Source organism: Hordeum vulgare, chromosome 3H (genome assembly GCF_904849725.1).
Source record: "Hordeum vulgare subsp. vulgare chromosome 3H, MorexV3_pseudomolecules_assembly, whole genome shotgun sequence".
Classification (NCBI taxonomy): domain Eukaryota; kingdom Viridiplantae; phylum Streptophyta; class Magnoliopsida; order Poales; family Poaceae; genus Hordeum; species Hordeum vulgare.
The window spans coordinates 5,780,726-5,790,168 of NC_058520.1; positions in this window are offsets into that span (position 1 = coordinate 5,780,726).

A 9,443-nucleotide genomic window follows, 5' to 3' on the forward strand; every position below is an offset into this window, starting at 1 on the left:
CTAGCGCTGCTCCACAAACGATGCTCCCAAGAGAGAAACGGCACCGCAGTTCCGCCATCGTCCGATCTGGAAGACCAAATCCTAGGGTTTCCCCCAGTGCCCACCACCAGCAACCGTTCAGGACCCACATAGTGCCCACCACCACTCAGCCCTCAAGGCGACGCCTTCAGAAAGGTCACGACGTCAAGAACGCCGCCGCCGCCCACCGAAGTTAGGGTTTTCACCTGAGAGGCAAGGAGGGGGAGCAGAGGAGCAGATATATACCGACGTCTTCAAAAAGAAAAACGGCGCCCTTGAGCGTCGTCGTCGGCGAGGCCGGCCTGGGCCAACCAAGGGGTTTCCCCCAATCCGAATCTCCTCCACCGGCTTCACCCGCATGCAGAGCGCCGGCAAACGCCAGCACCAAGTCCGCAGGAGAGAGGCCCACATATAAGGGCTGGAGGACAACGGCCAGATATGACGCCGCCGGCCGCCATACAGCCATCGTCGGCTGACCATAACCAGGAGCACCGCCCCCTGACCGGAGCCGTAACCACCAAAACCGCGGCCGCCGCAGACAACACCCCAGTCACCGCAGACGCGCCCGGCCGCCGCTCCACGCGCGACCCGCATCCGCCATGGCAGCGCCGGATCCCGCAGCACCCGAGCCCGCGGGCGAACGTGGCAGAGCCAGAGATGCCGATTCCGCCAGATCGAAACCGCCTGCCACCGCAGACGCGCTCGGCCGCCGATCCACGCGCGACCCGCATTCGCCATGGCAGCATCGGATCCCGCAGCACCCGAGCTCGCGGGCCAACGTGGCAGCCGATTCCGCCAAATCAATCCCGCCGCCGCCATCCCCGGGGCGTGCGCGGCTTTGCCGGCGTCCCCTCCGGCAGCGGCGAAGCGGGTGGGAGGACGGAGAGGGGGCCGGCGGCGGCGGGAGGGTTCGTCCCTAACGGCTGCCGCACGCTCTGATCAGACGAGCCACCGGTCGGCGGCGAAGGAAGTGCGTCCGCGGGTCGCGAGGCGGATCTGGCTGGGAACCTCGCGAGGGCTTGACTAATCATGGAGAGAATGAACGTGGTGGTAAATATGGAGATGGCTATGAAGATGGAATGGGAAACAACGGCGGCAATGGTTGAAGGTGGTTTCTAGTCCTCCGTATCGCAAATGGTGCTCTCTCTGTTGAAATTTTGATGCGGTGGACGTCTTGTTAACTTGGTGGACATCCCGGTGCTGACGGCATGTGGTATGACCGGCGGTACGAGCGGGAGCGCTTGTATTATGCGGCGTCTTGCGCTCTAGCTAGATTGCTACTTGTTGTGCCTCCTGTTAACTTGCCTCTTCCGTCAAACTTTGTATTCCTTCTATGCGATGATATTATTTCATGTTTGGGCCCATTTCCTATGAAAACACATGAAACAAATGATTTCAAAATTTCTAAAGTGGTGGCCCACATGCCCCACAAGCTCAAGCTCCACCCCTACCCTAGGGTTAGCCGCCTGCACTTGTGTCCACCTCGTAAGTGAGTTGGGGCTCTCTGGATAAAAAATGTATTTATATTTCAGCCCAATAACTAAGGATCACTGGATATTAAAGAAATGGTGGAGGGCTCCAAAAACAGGTTGTGGAACACAGAAGAAAACATCCCTTCCGTGTCGTGCACACATGGAGGACACGGAGGATTACCGATGTAGCACTACTAGTGAAAAGCCTAGTAGTAACGCCGGTTTTTTCCATATAAGTAGCGCGGGGTGCACCCGAAATATTTTTCTTTCATGAACATCCCAAAATCATGACCCCAAATTTCAAACAATAACAATTATGGAGCAGCATACATATAGAGAATCTAGATGAGTGCACAGGAGATAATGGTTTTTCCAAGTCCAGATGCTCAAGACGAAGTTCATGCCCTTGAGATGTGGTAATATTCTACTTCATGCCAGAGTTTATGGTGATTATCGGGAGGGAGGGCCCTATCTTTCCCTTATATAGGTGAACGCGACGTAGGATTACCTGGGCTCGAGTCAGTTTACAGTTTATATTTACGTAATATACATGTTTTGTACTCCAAGGCGATGACGCGTCTTTGTATGATTATTACAAAATCACTAGTTAATGAGCACTCTTTGCAAAAGTCACTCCCATCTTCTGAGGTTGATACAAATGTCGCAATGCATGGACATCACTTGTTGCAACCTAGATTTTTTCGTATATTTGTTTATTCAAAATGCTTCATCTCTCAAACCGTATGTCCAAAGCTTGAATCGTTTCCATCATTGGATTCCTTGCGTCCGGATGTTCAAAATTAGATTTCATGTTGATAAATTTCGACGAACCTTTTGCTTTGATAAAAAAGCTGATGAAAAATACTGAAGCGGAAGCACGTTCGCGCATAATCAAATCCGTCCCTCGACGAGAGTAAATCAGTGTCTCTCGTGGTAGGAAAAGAATGTCTTTTTTCCTTTTTGCGAGAGGCACGATCATATCTCTTCCGTAAGCAAATCTGTACCTTCACAAGAAGTAAATCCGTGCCTCTTGTCAAAGAAAAAGGTGAAGCAAATCCATGCCTACAAACGAAGTAAATTTGTGCCTCCGGTGAAAAAAACGTGTTATTTTTCTTTTTGAAGGGACATGCTCGCAAAAGCAAATTCATGCATGTACGAGAAATAAATATGTGCCTTATATAGTCGGAAAAAGCCGTGCCTACAAGAGAAGTAAATCCGTACATCTCGCGAAAGAAGAAAAAAATTGTTATTTTTCCTTTCCAAGAGACACGACCGTGCCTCTCGCAAAGCATATCCGTGCATGTACAAGAAGTAAATATTTGTCTCACATAATAGGAAAAAAGTTCATGCCTCTCTCAGAAGCAAATTCATGGCTCCACGAGAAATAAATATATGCCTCTTGCAAAAAAACATGTTTTTTCAAGTCAGAAAAGGGTTCGGAAAAAATTGGTCCAAAACCTAAGAAAAGCCGGTGAGAAACCGAAAAGGCAAAAAAAAAATCATCTAATAAGCGAAAACATATAAAGAAAAATAAAAAATAAAAATCCAAATGAAACGCCAGAACAAGACACGTGGCGGCGGCTGAGAGCGCGCCAAGTAACGCGTGGTGCGCTCTCAACCCACCCTAAATAACCCTTGAAGAGGCTCCAAAAAAGCGCTCTTAGATTAGTTGCTCCGAACACTCCCAGTTGTCGCATGGCCCATCCTGTAGCAATTGGGCCATGTTCATCCTCCTACGCGCTATGACCTTGTCACATATCAAGCTCGGTATGATCAGGGCCGTCTCCAGTAGTTCGGGGCCCGGGTGCGAAAAGTAAAATGCGGCCCTAACATTTAAAAAAACATATGATAACAAAACATAATCACCTAATTATGTAATTAAAATTTATGTTATTTTATACAGTGCCTAGAAAATTCTTAAGTATCTATTCAAAATACTAAAACCAATAGACCGACCTCATGCTGTATTAAAAAGCATCATCCATCTTGTGTTTCTTGAAATAAAATCTTCAATTATATCTTCATAATTAACCTTCTACAAGATATCATTTTAGTGATGTTGTCGCCAAACCATTCAGTCTTTCTTGTGTCAAAGTAGAACGCAAGTAGGATTTCAACATCGTGACCATCATTAATATTAGTATCTGGAGTTTGATATTAAGAATTAGTTTGGGGTCCTTTCACAACATATTTATCAAGAACATCCCGTTGAGATTGAGCATCTTCGTCTAATTTATGTTTCTCCTCACGCTTGAAGGCACCAGAATCATACTTTCTTCTAGAATTAGAATGCAAGATTGTTTCTGTTTCAATGAAATACATACTCTTTCAATTTATTTGAATTGATGAGTTCACATGAAATATAGACTTCTGACTTGTATAGATAGTTCAAAAAACATAGAATCAGATATAACCTTGATTTTGGACTTGGACGATAGGACGAGCAACTACTAAAATTCTTGAATCCCTGACTACTTCTAAACTTGAACAACTAGACAAAAATCGTTTCAAAACATATTAGTTAAATATCAACTCGACTTTGTAAATTGTAATTTGTACCAAAATTAGAGAAACTGGATGAGCGTGGGGACGAGGGATAGGGAGGGCACCACACCATTGGTCTTCCGTTCCTGTGGGCGGCACCGTGGCAGTTGCGGCGGCAGCGGCTGGCGCTCGAAAGTCAAATGCAGTTCGCCTAGGCCATGAGTTCTCCAGTTCCGCAACACGGTCGCCATCGGCATCGAGCCGATCCAGTCCGAGGTGCGGGAAGGCGAGATGCAAGGAATAGAAGCAGAACTGCGGAAGTTAAGGGGCTGTCATTTCGTCTAGGATACAATGGATCTATCATCGATTCACCTCAGCCACTTAGGCCTCGAGCGTTCCAGGCCCAAGAAGGCCTAGCAACGAACATAGTACAAACTATTATGGACCTAGTTGGGGCCCCCATGATTTTTGGGGCCATGTGCGAGCGCACAGCTCGCACAGGCCCTTCAACGGCCCTCGCTATGACAAATAGATGGGTGTTCGCTAGCACTTATCATTGATATCTAGTCATGAGAGGAATCCAATCTCGAACCGTTTTTACCGTTGGATTCCTCGTGACGAGATCTTTAAAACTAGATCTTATGTTGATAAGTTTTGACAAAAAAAAGTTTTAAAAAAATCGAACAAAATAAACCAAACCGGTATCACATTCCCGAGGAAGAAAATCCGTGCCTCCATGAGAAGTCAATTTGTGCATCTCATGATAGGAAAAAAGAAAACTTATTGTTTTTTCCTTTTCGCGAGAGACACGACAATGCCTTTCGCGTAAGCAAATTCGTGTCTTCACGAGAAATAAATCCGTGCCTTCCATGAAAGAAAAAAATGTCTTTTCTTTAGGCACGATCATACCGTTCATGGTAGATAAAAGAATGTGTTTTTTTATTTTTACGAGAGGCACGGCCGTACCTCCATGAGAACCGTGCTTCGCACGAAAGAAAAAAGATCTTTTCTCTTTTTTCAAGAGGCACGGCCTAACCTTTCACGAAACTAGTCCATGCATCTACCAAAGTAAATCCGTGTCTCTCGTAGTAGGAAAAGAAAATATGTTTTGTCTTTTTGTTAGAGGCACAAAAGTAAATTCGTGCTTTCACAAGAAGTAAATTCGGGCTTCTTAGAGAAAGAAAAGAAAACACGTTTTTCCGCATCAAAAAATCAAAGAAAAAATTAGTCCAAAACAAGCCGAAAAAATTCAAAAAATAATAATCTAAAAGCTTAATATGAATGAAGAAAATTAAAAAAAGAAGGAAGCGACTAAAACGCGACATGTAATGGCAGTTGTGACGCATTTCCAGCCCACTCTAAATGACACTTGGGACGGCTCCTGAATTAGCGCTCTTTGATTAGTTGCTCCGAAGACTCCCATTCGTCGGCCTGGTCCACCTGTAGCAATTGTGCCTCCTACGCGCTATGTTATTGTCACAAATCAAGCCCGGTTATGACAAATAGACGGGTGTCCACTAGCGCTTACCGTTGATTTCTTAGTCGTTGGAGGCATGCTCTCCTCCTCTCCCCTCCATCCATCCACTGGCTGGCTGATGATGATTACAAACAATTCTATTACGTAGAAACCTGTGGCCAGCATCGCCATTGAGATAAAGGGGAGCAGGTGTCGCTGTGAATAAACCTTGCGACGATTCTTTGGACAGAGACGACAGCCACCCGGACGTTGAGTTGATAATAACATGACGCCTGAATAGACAATCAGTAGCCTTCTCGATGCCCCCCTGTGAAGGGAAGAATTTATCACGACGTTGAGTTGAGAGAGACCCAGTGTCCCAATGGCATCATCCCCCATGTGGAGCACAGCGCGCAATACAAATGTGAGACTAAAAAGCAGGTCATGAGACAGGTGAAAGCAACTGTCGTGAGAAAAGTTGGTGTACCATTCTACTACATTCTACATACGTAGGCGAGTCTATTCCCTAGCTTACACGCAAAAAAAAAAAAGTCTACTCCCTAGCTAGTCTTCAATTTGCAATGTCCCCTTGAATCACCATACAGTACTAGTCGTCGATCTATGCGTGCATATATCATTTTCTCACAGTGAAGGGACAAGATCAATGCTGCTGTCACCCGAAATAAATGACTAAATTATTATTTTTTCAGTTTGTTAATCTGATTTTGCACTATCCGGTTTTCTTCTCGACAGGGCGTCCAAAACTAGATCAACTTCATTCGCTATATTCCGACTAATATAACCTAGCAAGTGACTAACAAAACCAATGAAAAAAAAATATTCGTTCCAGAAAGAAGAGAAGATGTGTGATGGTGCCAAGTAGCTAGCGTACAATCTGGGGGGAAAGCCAGTTGAGATGGACAAGACCGGGATACGCGCTCAAGGCAGCTCACGGTACAGGTGAAAGCAACCGTGACACTAGTTGATATACCATTCTACATAGACATAGGCGACTCTAATCCCAGTCCCGGTCTTTTTTCTTTTACTTTTTGCGGGTGAGTCTAGTACTCCCAGTCTCCCGCCACAAGGACATGGCATTACAATTTACGGTGTCTTCTTCAATTTTGCGGGTAATCATTATGTTGATATTTGATATTTGGAAATTGTAATATCATTATAATTTTTAGTAACAAGTGACGTTGAATATCACCCTCTTTTGGAACTTAGGATGATCTTTTAAAATACATGATGAACCTTTCTTTTCAAGTACTTGTTGAAGATTTTTTTTCCGAATACACGCTATACATATTTTTGATACACAATTGTTTTTCAAAATATCACGAACATAAACTTTTAAACGCGTGAACATTTTTAAATGTCATGAACATTTTTTGAATGGTGCAAAAATTCGTTTAAACCTGTGCAAACAGATTTTTAACACTGCATGAAAATAAAATAAAGCATGACCATTCTTTCAATGGCATATTTTTTCTAAATGTACGAACATTTTTTAAAGCCACGAGAACAATAGAAGTTACATTCCCCAAATACTTTTATAATAGGCGGTGAATATAAATATTGTGGGCCGGCCCACTACTCGCTGCCCTTGTTTGTTGGAGCACAAAACAAAGCCGCGCTCAGTTACTCAAGGAAAAAAAGGCTAGCCGCGCCCAGTTACCAAAAAGAAAAAAGGCTAGCCGAGCCACGATCTCAGCTAGCTACTGAATAATAATAATACACTAAAATAGCAAGCTAATGAATAATATGAGTAAAATATTCATGCTGGGTGTAAGAGCAACTTTAATGGGACGACCCAAGCGGACGGCGATTTCGTCCGTTTTTTATCCATTTGGATTGGCCGCCCGCCCGGCGTCCGTCCTGTTTTAGATATGGGTCGACAGCGCGCCCATCACGTCGACCCATATGTGTCGGCGTGGCCGGCCAACCGGCCTATTTTGCATGAGTTTGCATAGTTTGAATCAAATAACAAAATTTGGACCGAATAAAATAGCATATTTATTACAAGCCGAATAGAAATAGCATAACTCTCACATAGTTTTGCAAACGAATAAAAGAAGATAAATATATTGGTTGCCAACGTGAGCCCACGTATGCTCAACCAAATCATTTTGTACTTGCACGTGAGTTTCCCAATCACGCATGTTTTGATGAAATTGGATGAACTGTTCAAACATTGCCGCTCCTCCATGTTCAGGCACAACATTCTCACCCTGAAACTGAAACCCTTGATCGTACAGATGTTTTGGGCGCTCGTCTTCTACGATCATATTATGCATGATCACACAAGAAGTCATCATCTCCCACGGTTTCTGCGTGCTCCAGGTATTAGCAATATACCGAACGATGCCCCATCGAGATTGCAAAAAACCAAAGGCACGCTCGACATCCTTCCTAGCACTCTCTTGCTCTTGGGCAAATCTTTTCCTCTTCTCTCCGACATGGTTGGGCATTGTCTTGACAATAGTGGTCCACTGAGGATAGATGCCGTCATCCAGGTAGTATCCTTTGTCGTAGTTATGGTTGTTGACAGTAAAGTTCACCGGTGGGTTGTTGCCTTCGGCAAGCCTAGCAAACACCGGCGAGTGCTGAAGCACGTTGATATCATTGTGTGATCCGGCCATGCCAAAGAAAAAGTGTCAGATCCGGAGATCTTCACACGCCACGGCCTCTAGTATGACAGTGCAAGCCTTGACATGGCCCTTATACTGTCCTTGCCAAGCAGAAGGGCACTTCTTCCACTCCTAGTGCATGCAGTCTATGCTACCAAGCATCCCTGGAAAGCCCCTGCTGGCATTCATCGCCAACAAACGGGTTGTATCTTCAGCAGTCAGCTCTCTCAAGTACTCAGGGCCAAACACAGCAATAACAGCCTTGCAAAACTTATACATAGACTCTAGGCAAGTAGACTCGCTCATATGGACGTACTCGTCAACGAGATCACCGGGCACTCCGTATGCAAGCATTCGGATGGCGGCAGTTCATTTCTGATTAGAGGAAAACCCTATCTTGCCAACGGCATCCTCTTTGCACTCGAAATAGTCATCATAGCCGACCACCCCCTCTCTAATACGATTGAAAAGATGCCTACTCATACGGAAAACGGCGACGGAATTTTTGTTATTTGAACAACAGGGTTGTTGTTTCAAAGTAGTCCTTACAAAGAAGGAAATGTCCGCTCTCTTGGTTGTGATCCAACGCTGGAAGGTGGCCCGGAATGGAGCCACGGAACAACGATCGGTGGATGTTGAGGTGGTGATGGACCAACATGACAGCCAATATCTCCTCCTCGTGATCGGACGACGAATCGTCGGAGTCGCAAAGGAAATTGTAAAAAAATAACTCGTCGACGAGTCCATTTTGTACCTTGGCAAACTGCCGAACAGCTTGCTTGCGCACGGACCAGCTAGCTGCCCTTTGGCGTCCGACGAGTGGGCTGATGTCCGAAGAGCGTGCTGGTGAGGATATGGCCGGGCGGCGAGGCGACTTCTTGGTCGGGGCGGGCTGTGTGGTGGGGGCGCGGGAGTGGGAAGCAGTCGGCTCCCCAGCGGCAAGACGGCGGTTGCGGGCGACATGGAAGTGGGCGCCGTTGCTGGGCGAATGAGGAGGCGCCGACAGCTGGTAGAGTCGCTGGCAAAAATAGGCGGCGGCGTCGGTGAGGAAGGAGGCGGGTGAGGGTTGGATGGGGGGAGGCCAATGTGCCACCGACCAGCGGGCTCGGGGGAGGAGAAGGCGAGCGTGCGCGCGTCCGTCGCGTTTCCGCGTCGGTACAAATCCGGCTCAAAAATGTTTCGCCCGCGGACGAAAACTGGACGCGCCTCTGTTTGGGTCGGCGGGTTGGGTCGACTTTTGTGTCTGCGCCGACCTAAACGGACGGCGGCGAACGAAATGGGTCGCCCCATTGAAGTTGCTCTAAGGGATTTGATCGACATTAAAGAAGAAAAATTCACATGGAAAAAGTTCACGAATTTTCAAAAGACCGTGAATTTCAAAAT